The 19,576-nt window shown below is 30.3% G+C and overlaps 1 long non-coding RNA gene across 2 annotated transcripts in view; it reads right to left on the bottom strand.

The window, feature by feature from the left end:
• Positions 1-1,412: 1,412 nt before the first annotated feature.
• Positions 1,413-19,576, bottom strand: part of LOC126888854 (uncharacterized) — a 46,448-nt gene continuing 28,284 nt past the window's right edge. For both annotated transcript variants that reach the window (XR_007699677.1, XR_007699678.1), the window contains exon 4: positions 1,413-1,541. This is a non-coding gene — a long non-coding RNA (uncharacterized LOC126888854). The remainder of the gene's footprint in view (positions 1,542-19,576) is intronic.

A 19,576-nucleotide genomic window follows, 5' to 3' on the forward strand; every position in this document is an offset into this window, starting at 1 on the left:
AGTGGTCGCTACCATAGTGTACGCAGCGGCGGATCCAGTGGGGGGGGGGGGGGGTGTGGTCACGGGATCATGACGTACGTACATGATGATACGAATATAAATAGCAATTCAATAATCCTAAAAAAACCGAGAGCTCTCAAGCAAAAAAATTTTTAGGCCCATCCAAAAAAAAATTGAAAACCTACTTATCCTAGGGGTGGTCAAGTGCAAGTGACCTTGCATCAGAGAAAAGTTATTAAATCACTCTTTTGATCCATGAAATTTCTGGATCCGCCACTGAGTGTACGGTACAACTTTCCATGGAAAATTAATTTGATTCATTATATCTTGGGCGTACTGGGAAAATCCACTAACTCCATTTTATTTCAATTTTGAGATTTTAATACCATTAAATATGTTAACAGGAAAAACCGTATATCTCCAAATTCGTCATTCACAGTGCTTAAATCGGTACATTCAATGACAAAGAAAATCAACTAACTCCATCTTTTTCTAAGTTTCCATAAATGAAATTATGTTTTTCAAATATTTTTATGTACACGTATATGCACATCACCTTTAGTTAACATCCTTCAAAATCATATCCAGGTACCAAAACTTGAACAGCCACTGTACCCGATTTTTAAGAGGTGAGCCATAAGGTATAATAATGCTTTTCTACAAACGTGTTAAAAATGCAATTTTTAGCACTCTATAGAAGCCTTAAAAATGTTACTTTATAGCACTGCATGCTCTAAATTTTTAAGGCACTGCAGTTAAGAGTAAAATATCAAATTTTGAAAACAAACGTCAAAATATTAATAGGTATTTCATCTATTAACATTAATATTAATAGTACAACTTGCGCAATTTAAAAAAGCTTTTTAAAATTTAATTTAAACTGTATTATTGCATTTTTAAGACATTTGTAGAAAAAACAAGTTTATGTAACGGCATAATAATATTTTCGCTAAGAATTTTTAAACATTCCCCTCGAGTGTAGACAACCAGTTCTACCTTTTACGGGTCATAGGTTTCATGGTTTCTGCAATTAACAAAAATATGGTATTTTGTAAATTTATAACGTTTGTAGGTTTGTAGAAAAAATATTGTATGATATACGTGTTAAAAGTACATTTTTAAGGCACAACTCGCTTCGGTCATTCTGAAAACCTTCACATGCGTGCCTTAAAGTTGTAGTTACACATTAACACTTATATCATAAATAACTATTAAATGCGTTTTTCTCAAAACATTTCTTTTGTGAGTTATTGGATTTTCCCAGTACTCCCACGATACGGTTGTATCGTTGTATTGTAGCCCATAAAATTCATTTTTAATATCATTTCATTTGAATGAAATCATTTCATTGTGTTACTACTAAAGTCTAGTTCTCTATTCGTTAATACAGGTAAATTAAAAATAGCCACAAATTAAATACTTAGTTTTTTATTTATACGCTTTATGATGAATAATTAAATTTTATATTTTATAAATCATAAAACCTAAATTCGTAGCTTCATTTTAAGTAATCCTGTCCTGTAAACCATTCAGGAGGATACCTAAAAAATAACAAAAAAAAAATTGTTATCGTTGATATTATATTGAGTACAAAAGAAAACAATTATAACGAAATCCTCTACTAGACCACGGGGCATCTGTAAAAATATTAGTAGATTTGGACGTTGAGAGGTGACTAAAATTTGTTTGCAGAAATTGCTTGAAAATAACTCAAATAATAATGCTTGAGTTATTTTCCCTCAAAAAGGTCCGGAACATTAAATAATCAAAATGTCAAAAAAATGAAGGAAAAATTCGATTTTTTTCTTCGTTTTTTGATTATAACTTTAAAAGTATTTATGTCCGAGAAAAGTTGTACTGACATAAAAGTTGCGTAATTAAATTTCCTACAATATAAAATTGGTTAAAAATTTAAAAAATAGTCACCCTTGTTGCAAAATAGCAATAATTGTGAAAAAACCATACAAAAACAAATATTCGCATTTTACGTTTGTCAATCATTTATTATACACTTAGGACCATGATATTTTACCCACAAAAACTTTATGATACAGTAAAACAGTACTGTAAACATTAAGATCGGTTCAATAGATTTTGCAAAATAAATTTTGCAATCCAGCTTTCGCAAAAAAATCCATTTTTTCGAAATGTTACAGGACTGAAAATAAAGCAGATAGCAAGTTGATTTTTTTTGCGTATAGAAGTATACTTTACCTTTCATTTGCAATTTGCAAAATTAAAATCGATTAACTAACACGGCGTCATGAATTAAAAAAAACATTATTTATTGGTGCTACGCGCAGGACAGCGGATAGTTTGTTCTGATTGGGCATTCCAATCACCTTTGATGATGATTGATACATTTTAATTTTTATTACATTTCGATATAAATAAATAAATTTGTTATTGCAAAATAAAAACACATACCTACTCTATCTTTTGAAATAACGCTTTTTTAGCAAAAACTTTCTTTGTTCATATATTTTAACCTAGAAAATAAGTTTATTATTTTTAAACATATGCAATTGTTTAAACAATATTTCACAAACAATAATAAAATTAGTTTGATTTTTGTCGAATTAAAATATTAAAATACAACAAAATATAGAGTAAGGAAATAATATATTAGATAAAGATTGGAAGAAATTTTGGTGGAAATCAACTTGTGTGAATCGAACACCGCTGTCCTGCGCGTAGCACTAAAAATTAATGTTTATTTAAAAAATTTCCTGACGCTGTGGTACTAGTATTAATTTATTTATCGATATTAATCGATTTTAATTTTGCAAATTGGAAATGAAAGGTACAGTACACTTCTATAGGGAAAAAAAATTCAACTTGCTATCTGCTTAATTTTCAGTCCTGCAAAATTTAAAAAAAAATGAATTTTTTTTGCGAAAGCTGGATTGCAAAATTTATTTTGCAAAATTTATTAAACCGATCTTAATGAAATTTACAGTGTTGTTTTACTATATCATAAAGTTTTTCTTCGTAAAATATGAAGGTCCTAAGTGTAGCCTAAACGGTTGAAAAACGTAAAATGCGAATACAGTGGAACCTCGTTAACTCGGATTAATCGGGACCGCGGCCAATCCGGGTTATCGAAAATCCGGGTTAGCCGGAGAAAATAGTAAAAATTAATAAAATACGGTATACTTACAGATAAACTCCGTTATAATTTAAATAATATGAAATATATATGCACAGTACACATATAAATTACGTATCAATTACGCCTTTATCAATTCTACCTAATGCTTCTAGTTTCTTTTCCATTTAGTCCTGTCGCCAGTGGGGGTACAACGGCCTCCTTAATTCAGATGGACTTACCCAAGTTTTTTTTATGTATTTTGACCCGTAGAACACGAATTTTTTGGTTAACAGTCGATCCGGATGTCGATAAGATTGTTATAAACAAACAGCGATTTTTTGCAAAACAAAACACTTTTTTGTATTTTTGGGTCATTCTAAGTAAAAAATGTTTTTACAAATTTTTTCGTAGGATGCATAGTTTTCGACATAAACGCGGTTGAACTTTCAAAAAATCGAAAAATTGCAATTTTTGAACCCGAAAAACTTTTGATTGAAAAATAAAATAGCAATTCTGCTTACCGCTTTTGAAAGTTCAAGTGAAATTCTATCGGTTTTGATTACTTTCATTGCTAACGATTAATTTTTTTTATTGTTAAACAAAGCTATAACCACATAGTGATTGAATGATGTTTTCAATGCATTTCTCATTTGAAATCGAACGAGTAGGCTCGCATACATGCAATTGATACGTAGATTACGTACATTAAAATGCATGCATTGGGCACGGGAAACACTATTTGTTTATGGCTTTGTTTAACAAATAAAAACTTAATTTTTAGCAATGCAAATAATTAAAACCGACAGAATTTGACTTGAACTTTCAAATGCAGTAAGAAGAATTGCTATTTTATTTTATAACCAAAAGTTATTCGGGTTCAAAAATTGCAGTTTTTCGATTTTTTGAAAGTTCAGCCGCGTTTATCTCGAAAACTGTGCATCCTGCGGAAAAACTTGTAAAACCATTTTTTGCTGAGAATCACCCAAAAAATACAAGAAAATGTTTTGTTTTGCGAAGAATCGTTGTTATGTAATTCCTCAAGTTCTTTATTTATAACAATCTTATCGACATCCGGCTCAACTGTTACCCAAAAAATTCGTGTTCTACGGGTCAAAATACATAAAGACAACTACAACTTGGATCAAGTCCATCTGAATTAAGGAGGCAGTTGTACCCCACCTGGCGACAGGACTAATTGTCACTACAACATTTTTACGTTTTGTTGCTATTACATAGACCAAAAATACGCAAACACAAAATCTGAATAGATTTACGGACGATTACAGAACGGAAGTGAACAATACGACTATACTACACACAATACGGTCTCAATCACAACGATGTTATGCTATTTAATAACAGTGAAGACTAAGACCATTGTTTAAAAAATAATTTTTTAATAGTCTTTTAGTCTTTTTTAAACAATGCTAAGACAGTTTAAAATAAATAAAGGATACTACAGGTGCCTGTTGTTTCCGATAACACGACAATGCACGTCGTGTGCCATGAGTCATTTTTACTATCGTATATTACAGGGGTGGCCAAGCTCCTTAATAGTCAGAGCCATTTTTCAAAATTTGAAATTTTTCGCGAGCCGCAATTAAACAATTATTATTTAAAAAGTGTAAAAATGGCATGAAATTTTTCCTCTTACCGTTTGAATTTCTCGAATTTTAAAGCGAAATAAAATGGTTTAGATTTTAGATCGTTGTTTCAATTATGCGAATAATTCTACAAGCAGCTTTTACAAATTCAGGATACGTCAATTCTTCATTATCCTTCCAACTTTTTCCGGGACGGCCTACTACTTACTGATTTTCTACCGTCTCTCAAAAAACACTGTCTTTAATACTCTGTCTTCGTCTGATCTTACCACATGACTTGCTCATCTTATCTTAGGTTTTGTATGTCTGACGATGTTTTCAGTACCATACACAGTCACCAATTCAGCTTTGCGGCGCTTTCTCCACTCTCCTGTCAATCCATCTCTTTGACTGCCAAATATCATTCTGAAAACTTTCCTTTCAAATACCAGCATCTTATTTATTTCCCGCTGATGTAGAATCCATGTTTCACTTCCATATGTAACAATTGGCTGAATAATTGGCATGTACAGTCTTAATTTAGATTGTCTTTTTAGAAGCTTAGATCTTAATAATGATATAGGAGTATAATGCTCTATTCCGCGCAGCTAGCCCTGCTGAGACCTCTTTTTATATGTGGTTGTCATCTGCGATTACCGCCCCTATATATTTAAACTCTTTTACTACTTCGAAGTTATAGTCATTAATAGTTATGTTCTGCCTAACTCTCGGTCTTTGAATTTTGGTTACTAGCATGTTCTGACTAACTCTTGGTCTTGGATTTTTGGTTACTATTTTTTTATAGCATATATTTCGTCTTATCTTAATTTATTCGAAGGCCCAGACTACCTGTTTCTTCCTCGTGTTGTGAACGTCTCTTGTGAAATGAACGACTGCACCTAGATCATCAGCAAAGGCCAATAATAGTTTTGAACCCTCGATTCGCAAATCCCCCTGTCAGTTCAGATGATATATTTTACTTATTACATATTCGAAGGCCAAATTGAATAGCAGCAGTAATAAGGGATATCCTTGTCTGATGTTCAGATAAGTCCTGATGTTACACTTAGTTTTTTATATTTGTTGTCAGTAATTTAAGACATTTGAAACAACATTTTTACAAAAATTAAAAGTAATTCAGGTAGCCACAAATAATTCTTCAAAGAGCCACAAGCGGCTCGCGAGCAAGTTTGGCCACCCCTGGTATATTATGTAGTTCAAATTACACAAATACCCATTATCTCTCAAATATTATATTACATAACATTTTTATTGTTGAAATATTTGTCTGATAAAAATTGGTCCGGGTTAGCCGGACTTCCGGGTTATCGGGGGCCGACTTATCGGGGATCCACTGTATTTGTTTTTGTATGGTTTTTTCGCAATTATTGCTATTTTGCAATAAGGGTGACTATTTTTTAAATTTTTAACCAATTTTGTATTGTAGGAAATTTAATTACGCAACTTTTATGTCAGTAATTTTTTTCAGAAATGAATAGTTTTAAAGTTATCATAAAAAACCAATAAAAAAATCGAATTTTTCCTTCATATTTTGACATTTTGATTATTTAAACAATGTTTCGGACCATTTTGAGTGGGAGGATAACTCAAATATTATTATTTGGGTTATTTTCAAGCAATTTCTGCAAAAAAAAATTTAGTCACTTCTCAACATCCATCTCAAAACATATGCGCCCTGGACTATACGTTTTAGACAAAATTATGCGAGTATACAATAAGGAAATTTCTCTCAAAGTGGTGTTTAGACGCAGCGATAAATGCGAGCAGTTCATTGTAACGATAAATTGCTACGATTTATTATCCCTTAAAGCTGTTTAGACGCCGCGATAAATTGTTGCGATTGATTATAAACTGAAACTCGATCGTTACAATAAAACGGCTCACAAACGATACAATTTATCGTCAAACTTGGTGTGCATTGTGTGTAACCGAAACGGTGTTAGCAACACTGTAGAGTGGAATTCTTGTGCCAGGGCCCCAAAATTACAGTACATTTAAAAAAAATTTTAGTAGATGAGAAAAATAATCTTCAAATTCAATTTTATGGCAATAAATACTGGTTAATCATTCTTCATTGTTTTTATAAAATGTTACATTGAAAGTTCAATTTATAAAATTAATACGTTATAAAAAGTGCACTCATATTTTAATAAATTTTATAAACACATCTAGGGGAGTGCAATTAGAACGAAAATATGCATTGTTTCGGAAAAATTCAAACACGCTTATATTTTTTTAAACTTTTTTGTTAGTTTATATACTTGTTAAAGTAAAAAGTTCTACTGGCAGATTTGGCCGCTAATTGTTTATTAATTGTTTAAACAATAACAATTGTTTTGTATAAATAATTTTAAAAATATCGTTAAATTCATCATTTTACTTTGATCAAGTATGTTTCTATTTTGTTTTTGATTATGCTGAATCCGAATATGGCATTGCAATTTGAAAATTCTTATAGAGAAGCTCTTATATATTATGTCTGTGTAGCTAGGAACCACATGGAAAACTTTTTTATTATCAATTTTACGAAAATAAGTTATTCTTCATAAAATGCTCTTGATAGTCAAAAATCTGAAACTTAACCATCAGATATCAAATTTTATCAATTTTATACGAGTTATGTCAAAAATATGAATTTTGTTAAAGAATAAAGTACTTTTATATTCCAGAATATCAAAAAATGATATTATAAAAAGTTGTTTGAAATTAAAAACTATGTTTGAATATACAATTACATCATTCTAATCTAAAAAAAAATGGTTTTCAATTTTTTCTCAAATTACGGATACTCATCATCATTTTATTACAATTATGATAACTATTTTATTATCACTTTTACGAAAAAAGTTATTTTTCGTAAAATGCTCTACCTGGTCTAACATCTAAGATAAAACCATCAGATATCAAACTTTTTTAATTTTATACGAGGTATGTCAAAAATATGAATTTTTCTTAAGAGTTAAGTGCCTTTATTATTCACAATATTTTAATTAGAAGAATGTAATTGAACACTAAAACAAATTTTTTAATTCCAAACAACTTTTCTTAATAATAATTTTCGATATTGTGAAATGTAAAGGTACTTTACTCTTGAGTGAAATTCATATTTTTTGACATACCTCGTATAGAATTAATTCAATTTGGTATTTGATGATTGCACCTTAGATTATATGTAATGCACAGTATTTTATAAAGAATAACTTTTTTTCGTAAAACTGATAATAAAAAAGTTATCAATAGGTTCCAAGTTGCGCAGACATACTGTATGAGAGCTAAAAAAAAATTTTTTTTGCTGAACATTTATTATTGTTGAAGCTTATTATTAAATATATTTTAGGTAAGTTTTACAGAAAAAAGTTTTGATCACTTTGTATAAACATTTTTTTAGCTGGTAATTTTCGGTTTTTGTATTACATTTTTGTTATCTTTCTTAATTTCTCAAAAAGAAATAGTTTATTTTATTTCTAAAGTATAATAATTTAGTGCATTTTAAAGATTACATCCTAAGCTTTAAAAAAGCACTTAAAAACTGTAATAGATCTATTCAAACTTGAGTAATACCGTCTTAAAGTGGTGGTAATTCTCTAAAACTACGAAGATTTCAAGAATTACATTTTTTGAGGCGTCATATCATTTGAATTAAATTTTTGAGATTTTTTTTGAATTAAACATCATTTAGTAAGATGCTTGAAAGGTAACTTATGCAAAATTGAGAGTTTTATAAGAGAAATTGTATTAGTTACACATTTTTAAATCATTTTTAAACAAAATTCATGTAAGGCTCACTTTCCGACCACACCGTACTTATGCCTATACATTTTATTTATTTTTGTTATAACCATGAGATAGCTTAATTATTCTTCTTTCATGTTCAATTTGTAAAATTTCATTTGATCCATTACTTAAAGAATTACATTAAAATAACTCAACCATGCACTTCGCCGTACGTTAGTTTACAGTGCGCCTGTCGCAAATAGTGTGATGTTAATGCCTTCTAGGTCCAAACTAATTAAAACTCTCTTTCTTGGTTCAAATACATTATATTTACAATCTCTTCCATCAACGATTAACCATAACAATGTGTTTACATATCACAGTAACGACCTACCTTCACATTACTTAAATACTGACTACTACAAATAATAATCTGTCTATATCCCTATACTGATTGCTCAGCATGTTTTTATACCGATTTAAATCATAAAAAATATAATTCAAGTTCACTCATATTAAACATGTGATACAAACTATAAACTATTGTTTTTATATCTGTTCAATACCCTAAAGGTTAATAACATCATATTTAAATTATGATTTATACAGAGGGTTCATATTATACTACATCTCTGCCGTTTTTAAAAAAAAGAAAGTCCTAAGAAAAGAAGAAGAATATCTGACGATACATTCCTCTTTCCCTTTTACATAATGTTTATGGTTACCTAATACTATTTTTAAAAATTAAATTTCCTAACTATCCTAATACCCTAATACCCAAAGCATGTATATTATTTTTCCTATTCTAAAACGGTTTTTTTAAATTGTTTATTATTATCACTAATTCACTTTCTGTTTCGTCTTGCTTTTTAGTCTTTTCTCCATTCACAAAAAAACAGTGTCCACATAAAAACAGTGACTAAACCTATCCGGATTTTTAACATCGTGTGTTAGTGCCTATAAGCATCTCATATAAGCAGGGGAATACTCTAATCTACCTAAATAATTATAAAAATCTCGTATCTAGCTAAAAGTCCTAAGTTAAGCTAATATTACTCGAATCAGTTAATAAAAATGTAACCTTTACTTTATTAATAATTCCTATTTCAGTCTTCTTTTGATTTATTTATATACGCCTTCCTAACTTTAAAATAATGTACCTATAATAAAAATGTAATCTGTCTAAAAACTTCTAATATGTCTCTAAAAAACTTCTAATAACTCTCTTGTACCTATAATAAAGATTTAATCTCTCTAAAAACTTCACTTTTTGTGTCCCTTTGCTTACTATCTACTAACACTTATTGTAAGATATTGTCTATCCTTAATTCAAATACTTCCATTTTCCGCGAAAATTTAACCTGAATTCATTATATGGCTCAAAATCACCAAGGTGCAGAATTGGCTTTGCTAGCAAATTAATGTCTTAAATCTTGACTTAAATGAAAAAATAAAATTAATAAATGACTACAACTAACCTGTTTTGTGTGTACATCAACCAATATAGTTTATAAATTAAGTAAATTTTAAATTAAATCAATACACATGCATAGAAAGTCATTTCGGGAACGCGTCCTAGTGGACGATTTTCAACAACAAGTACAAAATATAAATAAAAACGTTAAGGTATTTAACACCTCTATTTACTTAATATACAGTCTTTTTTAAACAAAAACTAATTTTGAAAAGTATACTAAAATATTATTTATTTTTAATAAGTAAAACTTCAAAAAAAGTTTGTCCGATAGCGCACAAGTCATTTAGTGAACGCATCGAAAATCGAACAAAAACAATTCCTGAACGCAGCCATTCAGTGCCGATCGTCAGTTGACGAAGAACACAATAACAAAGACGGCTGTGGGTGCTTTTATCGCCAAGTAAATTATATTTAATTGGTAAGTACCTTTCAATTCTTTATTTGTAAAGCGTACATCAATTGTCCGTCAATTCGTGAACGTATTTATTATGTTTAATTATTTATGAAATTCTTTTTTACAACATCAAATATCAAAGTAACCTCCAATATTTTGCTGTTGACAAAGTCAAGTTGCATTTAAAATGGCCGGCGTGCAATCAAAGCGCGCGCTTATTTGAAATCATCATTTCGTGAACGGTCATTTCGTGAACGTTCCCGGACATGATGACACGTTCCCGGAATGACTGTTACGTTCTCGGAATGATAATTATCATTTCTAAGGGCGAATCATTTAAATCTTTATTACATTTCTTTTATAATTTAGTTGCTTTTTTGTTGCAGGATAATGGAGACACCTGATAAAGAAAAAAATCAACGAAATACTCGAAAAAAGCTTAAAAAATATAGTGCAGCTTATTTACGCCAAAGAGAAAAGGCGTATCTATTCACACAGGCGTATATTATTTGCGAATCAGTAACAGTAATAATTTGAAATCAAAATCTTTTGCTACAGTAAGTGATAATTTAGAATTAGATCATTAAGCACATGCCATATGGGCTCATATGAAAACAATATTAACAACAATTTTGGAAAACAAAAAAATTGACACACTTCATATTTACTCTGACGGACCAACATCGCAATACCGGAACCGTACAAATATAACTCTTTGGATACAAACATTGATTAATGATTTTCAACAAGTGACCAAATCTACTTGGAATTTTAGCGAGCCTGGGCATGGTAAGGGCCCTATGGATGGTGTAGGAGGATACCTAAAAAGAACAGCTGACAGACATGTCTTAATGGGTAATGATGTTAGAACAGCCTCAGAATTCGCAGATGTGTTCAAAACCGCTATTATCGAAGTAAAGGCAATCCCAGAAGACGACGTGATTGAGGAAAAGAGTCGTGTACCAAATTCTTTGGATGCCATTCCAGGCATAATGAACATCACAAAAGTGCAATGGAAAAAAGGGTTAGATGTTTCAATACAGTTATATCGATACGAACATTTTCATAAAGATCTAAAACTATCGAAGCTTTCTAGCCTGTGTAACTTAAGTGCAGTTGAACCTGAGAGTGTTTTTATGCCTTCAATCCAATCTCCTATTGTGGATGAGCCCATGATAACAGACAACTACTTAAATTGTAAGAATAGGGTAAGCATTTATAAATATGTATACAACTCTTCTTCTTCGGACGATGAAGATTTAATGACAATATCTCGTCAGCAGCCTAAAGATAAACATATTGATATTGAAGCAAGTACATCTTATGGCAAAGAAAATATACATCCAAATCTTGTATCCCCTGGAACATTCTTGCTTGTTAAAGTTCCTACTGCGAAGCCAAATATTTTCTTCAGATATGTTGCTACCTGTCAGACGTGTGTCGATGACGGAGATCTGTGCGGAAAAATATCCGAAAATTTAAACTAGAAGCAAAGGATGTGTCGTATATTAACTTTAACCAAATAATCAGTATTATTCCAACATCATTACTGAAAAAAGAAAATAATCTAGAATATTATTATTTTGATAATGATATTTAATTGATGTTTTCGAAATTAAGAACTGATTCAAATTCGAAGATAAAACTATGATTATAGAAGTACCATTAGATTGATTTTTAAAAATGTTTAAACTTAATTTTAATAAGAATTTATTAGTAGTAAGAGTAAAATTTCTTTTTGTAAACAAATTTGGCAAAATAAATAAATACTTTTTTATTTAATCTGTTGTTTTTAATTTAAATATTTCCTTACTTATACCTTATGATATCAATATTCTCATTTCGGTAACATTTTTGTCATTCCGGGAACGGTTGATCATTTCCGGGAACATTACAATATTTCAAAAAAAAATACGCATAAATTGAGATATGTATATATACATTTAAAAATAAGTTATTTATAATTTACGTTACTTTAGAGAAAAAAAATTACAACTTTAATTCTTAGACATAATTCAATGATTAGCTGCTTATTTGATTAGTATATTATTCTTAATTCTGCTTGTTTATTTTGACATTTCTGACAAATTTTATGTCTCTTCTTTCACTTTTCCCACATATTTTCCTCTTCTTCTTGTCTGGTACTACAACTCATATAATTCATTTTTCTTCATATAATAGCACTTCTACAGTTACAGTGTACATAATTCATCTTCATATACATATTTCATAACAATCATATATCATTTATCTCATCTATCACTTTATATACCATCATAATCATCACTTCATATACTAGCTCCGATACCTTCGTTTTACCTTAATAAAAGAGGTTTCACTCGGATGTCTTAGTTCTCCGCCAATATTAAGGCTATGGGTACATAATTCGCAAATATTTTACGTGTATCCCTACTTTTTCTGTCTTTACACGGCAAATTACGTGTAGTAAAATTCACACTGGTGTGGATATGTAAACATTACTAGAATGTCATTCTACTTGAAAATGTCATAATTAATTTAAAGAGATGGCTTTTGAATGTTCTTGGATAACTGTTATTTTTATAATTGCAAATTATTAATTCAGTTAATAAATGTGATAATTTTTTCACTAACTATGTTTTCAGTGATTGTAATAATTTATTTGTACAACAAAAACTAATAATCAATCGAGAAAAGAGGAAAAGTGTTAAAGTGATTTTTTAATAATATGTTGTTATTTTGGAACGCTTACAATTTTGAACATCTCTAACAACAAAATACTTGGATCACAGGATTTTTCTGATGTATTCTCTGCTTGGATCTTTCACAAATAATACACAATAAATAACTTTTTATTAAGTTCACGTCTTAAATCAATTATTTATCAAATACACTATATATCAATAATATTTAATCAATTTCTCAAAATATTCCCGATGCAATGTCAAATATTTAAAATTGTCACTGATTGTCAGTGTCTGACTGACAATATATGCTGACAATATTATATTCGGTTGAGTGCGTTGTAAGACAAAGACAGATTTGGAAAATATTACCACGGCATTGTGTTCATTTTTTTCAAATACTGAAAAAACCAATAAATATTTTTGAAAAATTTAAACGCAGAATGAAAGACTAGATTATTACCGAGGGCCGAAAGTCCCTTAGAATAAATAAAAAGTTTATTTTGAATGAGATATTTGAATTTAAAAATCACACTAAATTTTCTCTTAGTTTTTTCACCCCTGTAACTTATTAAAATAAACATTGTAGAAGTTCTCAGGGACTTTCGGCCCTCGCTAATAACGTAATATTTCATTCTGCGTTTAAATTTTTCCAAAATACTTATTAGTTTTCTCAGGATTTGAAAAAAATGAATCCCCATTTGAATAGCATTGCAGCCGAAAATACGTTCCGATCCTCTTAACCCGAATTTTCGCCCTGATCTGTACGCACCATTGAGGTGGTATAGTTAACTCAAAACACGAAATAGGTATTTTATGCGGTTCAAATTCTTCTACATATTTCATAACCTCAATCTCTTGCTTTGAGGCCGTTGTTTATTCACGAATAATCATGAATAAAATAGGTACCCTTCAACACACAGAGTGGGTCTCTAATAAGCTTTCAAGCTTCTATAAATCCCTTAATACCTTCCTAATTTGACAAGAGCAGTGGGTTTTTATTGTCTCTATTTGCCTCATAATATTTAGCTTATAATATTGCTAGCTCTTCCCTAAATTCCTTATCTCGACTCATCAGGTCGGTTCGTTAAAAATATATCTCTTGCTATGTTTGTCTTAAAGCTCTTATATCAACGTATGTCATCACTAATCATTATTCATTAAAAAAATATCATTTATCGCACAAAAATTATTAATTCAGGTTCGTATCATACAAAATTTAACACAAAATCGATGAAAATGTACTCAATAAATATCAATAATAAAAACAAATGGCTAATAAAAATTCAATAATAGTACACATATTCGACACAAATTCAATTCAAAATTGAAAAATAGCATATGCAAAAGTTAGATAAAAATATTCAAAATAAGTTTATATCTCAAAATTTGATAGAAATTTTTGGAAAAAAAATTCGATATTCCATAAAATATTAAAAAATAACCGTACTAAAAATCGAAATCTGATATAGATTTTTCAAATAAACTAAATAAAAATTCAAAATTCAATAAAAATTCAATAATAGCATATATATAATAAACTTCAAAACAAATATTGAATTCAAAAATCACTTCATGTTTCAAAATTCATAGATATTCTTAAAAAAATCGATACTTGATAAATTATTCAAAAATCAGCAAAGATAAATATTCAATTTTCAATAATAATATGTATATATAAAAAACGAGGGAAGCATTTTCAATAAAGATAAACTAAATTTCTTACTTACATTTTAACACTTTGTTGGGCTCCTGGGCCCTGGTCCATTTTCCGCCGTCTATACTTCCAAGCTGGTGCTTTGTTCCTTACAGAAGATTCTCCAATTAGTTTACAGGATCGCCATGTCGCAAATAGTGTGATGTTAATGCCTTCTAGGTCCAAACTAATTAAAACTCTCTTTCTTGGTTCAAATACATTATATCTGCAATCTCTTCCATCAACGGTTAACCATAACAATGTGTTTACATATCACAGTAACGACGTACCTTCACATTACTTAAATACTAACTACTACAAATAATAATCTGTCTATATCCCTATACTGATTGCTCAGCATGTTTTTATACCGATTTAAATCATAACAAATATAATTCAAGTTCACTCATATTAAACATGTGATACAAACTATAAACTATTGTTTTTATGTCTGTTCAATACCCTAAAGGTTAATAACATCATATTTAAATTATGATTTATACAGAGGGTTCATATTATACTACACGCCAATGTTTGTGAGAAGGGTGCCTTTAGCGTTATAATTAAAAAATTATAAATTATAATTACTCTCCGCTTTAACCAGAGTATTATGCAGCTGCTGCATTTTCGTTTTGCAAAGAAATTGAGAATGTTTTTACATTTTTAATTCATTTACTCTTTTGTTTGAGTATTAAGGAATCTTTCTTGTTGGAGCTTTACCACGCTGAGTAGATGAGTTGTGAATTATTTAAAATTCTCTCATCTTAATTTCCTCGGCACCCTGTATGATTTATAAATTTTGAAAATCTCAGGAGGTGTGACCAAAGAAAGTATTCCACCTGTTGTCAATCTGGTGGTACGGAGGCGATATTTATTGTCGTTTTCTGCGCTACTTCGATTGATAACTTAGTTTGTTTTTCGGTAGATGGCCTTAGTTCATCCGTGACATTTCTTTCTTTGCAATTCGGGAAGGCCCAAGCTGTGGTAAATGGTTAAAGCGGAGAGAAGAGGATATGGGTTTACTGATGAGGGGAAAAAGATCTCCGAAACCGGTATAGACTCTTCCTGCACTCTCCGCTTTAGCCAGAGTATTATGCAGCTGCTGCATTTTCGTTTTGCAAAGAAATTGAGAATGTTTTTATATTTTTAAAAAATTATAGAAGGTACAGATTTAATTTTAGAAAATTCTTTATATAAGGTTTTTGGGAAAATTTTCTGAATTTTTCAATGGTGAAGTCAGTTTTTTACTAAAATTTATATTTTTGGAGTTATTTAAAAAGCATCTAATTTCGTAGTTCATTTGTTTAATAAAAAATTAAACACCCACTTCTCGAGTAGCACTTTTTGATATGTTGTTTATTAAACATTTATTAATGAAATAATCGATTTTTAGTGTTTAGTAAAAATAACGAGAGTGTCTTTCAGAAATGTCAAAAATATCGGAAAGTAAAACTAAAAGAAAAATAGGCCATCACAAAATATTGTCGTAATGAGGTTCACCCTGGTTTAGTAAAGCTCTACATATATGTCCTTCATAGGCAAAATGAGATTGTCGATACCCTTTTGATGTACGTTTGCCCATTCTTCTATCAGACGTTCTCGGAAACAAAACGGCGTGTGTATGTTACCCATATATGGAGTAATTCTTCGTTGAAACATGTCCCCGATATGCTCGATGGGATTCAGGTCTGGGCTTGTGATGGTCAAGACAACACATTAATACCTTCGTTGGTAATAGTCCGTTCTTTAACGGTAAAATATTGCAAAACCTCTAAATTTTAAAGAACCGCTTGGATTGACATCAAATTTGGCAACCACATAGCTAACAAGTCAAAGAAAAAAAGTGATATTGTGCCGATATGTGCTTTTGCCCCGGGGGTGGTTTTCACCCCCTCTTGGGTGTGAAAAAATATTCGTCCAAAGAAAGTCAGGAAATGGATAAACTGGCTAATTTTAAGTAAATTTTGTTCTATAGAGTTTTTTCACTAAGTCAATACTTTTCGAGTTATTTGGTAGTGAATATGTTCATTTTTTCAACAAAATAACCACGCTTTTAGACGGTTTTTCGCAAAACTCAAATAGTAAGTATTTTGTCGAAAAAACATTCGTAGCAAAAATATAGCCCGTAAAAAATTTAAAAAAATGGTGTATATATCACGCCTCTACACCTAGTAGAAGCAGAGTTATAGCTAATGAAAAATAGGTTCATATTCGTCAAATTCCAAATGAAATACTTTAACGTGAAATAACCAAAGATGAAGCACCATCGGTCCATAAACTTATTTAAAGTGTTTAAAAAAGCTTCATTTTTGTTTTATAGAAAAAATTCTAGCATCAAAATTAAACAAGTTACGCTCAAAATAAAGTTAGTCCCTTTTGGTTTTGGTAAAAAAATCGAGAAAATCACCCCCTAATTAGTATCTTAAATGAATTTAATCGTTACGACTTCACATGTTTCTTGACTCGTGTATATATTGTTTATATGATCTGTAAATTTCATCGGTTCAAAGTCCTTATTATTGAAAGGGCTGTAGTTAAAAAGGGTTGAACGAGTCACTGATCACGAATGTATGCAAATTTAGAAATACCAAATCTCAATCAATTTTTGTCTAACAGAAAAACAAAAAAAAATACATGATATTCAGAAAAGCAAATTTGACTTTTTTGTATTTTGAGGTTTTTGGTATCTCTAACAATTTTTAAGTTATTTTGAAAAAAGCATATTTTTCAAAATTTTACTTTTTAAAAATTTTACTTTGAAACCAAATTTTTTCAAAAATAAGCATTTTAAATCGCTGAAACATACAGATCATATAAACACAACATAAGTAAAATAATTTGTGGAGCGGTAACGATTGATTTCATTTTAAGTTGCTAATTAGGGGGTGGTCTTCCCGATTTTCTTTTGCAGAAACAAAAGGGACCAACTTTATTTTGAGCGTAACTTGCTTAAATTTAATGCTAGAAACTTTTTGTAAAAACAGAAATAAAGCTTTTTTTAAACAATTTAAAAAAGTTATAATGGGTTTTTCCCAAAAAGTGCTTAATTTTTTGAATATTTTACGTCGAAATATTCTATTTGAAATTTGGTGAATATGAATCTATTTTTCATTGGCTATAACTCTGGTTCTACGAAATCCAGAGACCAAACATGTACACCATTTTTTTTACTTTTTTATAAACTATATTTTTGCTAAAAACGTTTTTTTCGACAAAATACTTACTTTTTGAGTTATTAGCGAAAAACCGTCTAAAAATGTGGTTATTTTGTTGAAAAATGAACATATTCACTCGCAAATAACTCGAAAAGTGTTGACTTGGCGAAAAAGCTCTATAGAACAAAAGTTACTTAAAATTAGTCAGTTTACCCATTTCCGAAGTTATTTTGGACATATATTTTTTCACCCCCAAGAGGGGGTGAAAGTCACCCCAGGGCAAAAGCACACATCGGCACAATATCATTTTTTTTTCTTTGAAGTGTAAGCTATACTTATGTCAAATTTCATGTCAATCCAAGCGGTACTTTAAAATTTCGAGCAAAAACCGTGAAAGAATGGACTATAAGCCAGTATGGTATTGGACATGCCACAGCCACAAGTGAACGAGCGTTATCATGGACGAGGTGGAAGTTTTGACCAACCGCGTCAGCAAACGGATGAATGATAGTTTGTAGAATAGTGTCGAGGTATTGCTGAGATGTAAGAACTACCGACTATTGTTCCACTCCATATCATTACTGTACCACCTCCGTATGTGTAAACGTCCTGAACATGTTTTAAGCGTTCTACGTTTTTTTTTTTCAGATCGTTTCCACACTCTTACTTGACGACAATCTGGATTAAATTCAAATCTAGGTTTGTCGGAGAATAAAACTGTAGCCCAATCATTTCCACCCCAGTTTTGATATTCTTGAGACCACTCTAATCTTGCAGCGCAATTACCCTTGGAGATATGTGTATGTATTAACAGCTATCGATTGTGGAGATTGGCTTTATGGAGAAGATTTCCTACAGTATCACAGGCTATGGTGACCTGTTGTGCCTTGTACAAATCGCTAACCTATTCAGGTGCTGTAGTTGTTGAAAGTCTTCTAGGTTAACACTAAAAATCGGTCCATCAGTAACCATCCTATTGTTTATAACTTAGTCGAAAATACCGGTCAACTTTGCCCGGTTGTATTTCAGGTACTATTCTCTCAGTTCTCACAACTCAACTTTTGTCTTTTATAACAAGGGCCTTGCCGGATGCTTTCGACTATTTTTTTCTGAATTTAATTTAATGTAATGATTACGGAGATATTCAATTTGAATTGTTTATTAAATTTAAAACATTGAAGAGGCCACCAAAGTAATCTGATTTCAATTCTGTAAAGTGCGTTAGATAGGTAGAATGCCGCTTTATATGTAAAAAATTGGCAATCTTCTAGGTTGTCTAGCATTTCGACATATAGGCCAATCAAGTAAGTTTTTTAGTAGACATAACGGAAAAGACGAGGTTTGACAGTTGAAATGTGTAGTATGAGATATTACAAAAACACTACCATCTTGGGATTCATCAATTTTTTAGTGGAACATTTTTTAAATAAACAATCAAAACGTCAAACTTAGTTTTTTGCTCATAACTTAAAAACTTGTTTATTTAGAAATTTGACGTCCACAGGTAACTTTTTCAGAAAAAAAGGATACATCGAATGAGATAGGTTAAATGAAAATCGGTTAATAAACAAAAAAGTGATTGCAAAACTGATGACAAAATCGCTGTTTTTGAATACTGTTAATAACAATTTTATTGTTTATTAAAATACGTTTTAATATACCTAAAATTGAGGGCGTTTTGGTGTTTGAATGGTGTGCAAAAAATGGTCCAGATCTGTTAAATAGTTTTCGTAAAATTGAGTGTGTTTATAAAATTTTTTGAAAAACGAGCTAATTTCTGAG

The sequence above is a fragment of the Diabrotica virgifera genome, chromosome 7, assembly GCF_917563875.1.
Source record: "Diabrotica virgifera virgifera chromosome 7, PGI_DIABVI_V3a".
NCBI classification, from domain to species: domain Eukaryota; kingdom Metazoa; phylum Arthropoda; class Insecta; order Coleoptera; family Chrysomelidae; genus Diabrotica; species Diabrotica virgifera.